The sequence below is a fragment of the Abramis brama genome, assembly GCF_963993115.1.
Source record: "Abramis brama genome assembly, chromosome: 2".
Lineage (NCBI taxonomy): Eukaryota > Metazoa > Chordata > Actinopteri > Cypriniformes > Leuciscidae > Abramis > Abramis brama.
In genome coordinates, this window is record NC_139964.1 from 13,316,121 (window position 1) to 13,318,157 (window position 2,037).

Below are 2,037 nucleotides of genomic sequence, written 5' to 3' on the forward strand. Positions count from 1 at the left end.
AACATGTTAACATGTTTTGAAATTGGTGTATAAGAAAAAAAACAAGTATGTTTGTGACTATCATGATTATTCTTTTATGGTTCTTTTGCAGGATTAATCCTTTCAAATATATTATTTTTGTATTACTTCATTTATGAATAATCTTTTTTGTCTATTGTATATTTTGATATACTTATATATCCTATTCAAACCAGACCTCCGCTCTGACAGAGTACATGTCTACATTCTGCTGTCACTTCTCTAAAAAGTGAGACATGTTCCCCTGCAAAGTCTGGTATCCGGTGTAATATTAGCTGTCGCATGAGTTTAGCAGAAAGTCCAGACATTATGAAAATACTTATTTGGCTCTCGCTGCTTCTATAGTGTTAAAACCACAATGTTTAGCTACGCTTGCAGAATATAAAACCAAGAGGCCAGAGCTGATTCTTAGAACATTTATCTTTGACATGATTAAAATACTCTTCCTGATCTGATCTGAACTTTGGTATACATATTAGCAAAGCTCATGCATTGCTCTGCTCTTGCATCTTAAAGACAGAACAGAAACAGGTTGTGGTTGATGAATTCACAACAGTATGAGTTTGACTCTCAACACGTTAGAAGAGAAACAAGCGTATTATTTTCTCTCCACATATAGATGAGAGCAGTATTATTGCTGTTTGAGTTTCAGAGAGTCGTGTGAGGAACTACTGAGAGTTTCAGACTGATTTTCTGAACTGAACTGATGAAGAAATGAAGTTTCCACTGATAGTTTGTGTGTTTCTGCTGACGGGTAAGAGCTGAAGATCTCTACTAAAAGTGTTTATTATCTAACATTATGGTGTATGTTATCAGTGTACACGAGTTAAGCAGTGTGTGTGTGTGTGTGTGTGTGTGTGTGTGTGTGTGTGTGTGTGTGTGTGTGCAGTGAGCAGTTCACTGTCTGTGGACATTACAGTGAGAGGAACAGAGGGACGACGAGTGATCATTACGTGCCCTTATCCAGAAAAATATAAAGAATTTTTCAAATACTTCTACAGAGGACCTCCCAAAAAGAGTGTCCTTATACTACAATCTGATGGAAAAAAGACTGTATATATCAGTGGCAGATTCTCACTGAAGGATAATCCTCAGGCCAGATCATTTACAGTGACCATCAGTGACCTGAAGATGGAAGATGCTGGACCGTACGGATGTAGAGCTGGAGCTGAACACTACCAACAAATCCAGCTAAATGTGATCAGAGGTGCCTGATATTCATTATTAAACAACAATCTGCTTCACCCTTCATGTTAATGCTTCATGCTGTAGTTAATGATTGTGTTATTAATATAGTTGTTTAATTTGAATGGCTGGACGTCTCTTCTTCATTTCTCAGCTCCAGAGACAGCAACACGTGTCCAGATCTCAACATCCAGCATTAGTCCGTATACAAACAGCAGCACTGAACACACCAGCACAGGTACACACACACACACACAAACACACACACACACACACACACACACACACACACACACACACACACACACACACACACACACACACACACACACACACACACACCCACCAATCTGCTTCATCACTCATGTGTATTGTTTTATGAATTATGTATTATGGTGTGACGCTCTTCTTCATTTCTCAGCTCCAGAGACAACGACACGTGTCCAGATCTCAACAACCAGCATTAGTCTGTATACAAACAGCAGCACTGAACACACCAGCACAGGTACACACACACACACACACACACACACAAACGCACACTCACACACACAAGTTTTCGGTTAAGGGGTGTGGTTTGCGCTTAACTGGTTTGGGGAAAAGAGTCACGCATGCCACAGTGGTAGGGTCCAGTACGGTACCTGAAATTCGGTGCCGGTACCCAACAATACCTTTTTTCGATAATTTAGGCATGTTTACCTCAATAACTGTAAAGAAACTAATTCATTTGTAGAAGTGTTAATGACATTATGCCAGAGTTGCCTTGGTCACAGCGACCATAATGACATAATGATAGAGTCTGTCCTCATCTGTGATGCTTGAATATTAATAAAA

At 39.5% G+C, this 2,037-nt stretch overlaps 1 long non-coding RNA gene across 1 annotated transcript; it reads left to right on the top strand.

The window, feature by feature from the left end:
• The first annotated feature begins 634 nt into the window (after positions 1-634).
• Positions 635-1,444, top strand: LOC311077754. The gene is made up of 3 exons (XR_014604974.1): positions 635-772; positions 908-1,225; positions 1,358-1,444. It is a non-coding gene; the product is annotated as an uncharacterized lncRNA (long non-coding RNA).
• Positions 1,445-2,037: the final 593 nt, after the last annotated feature.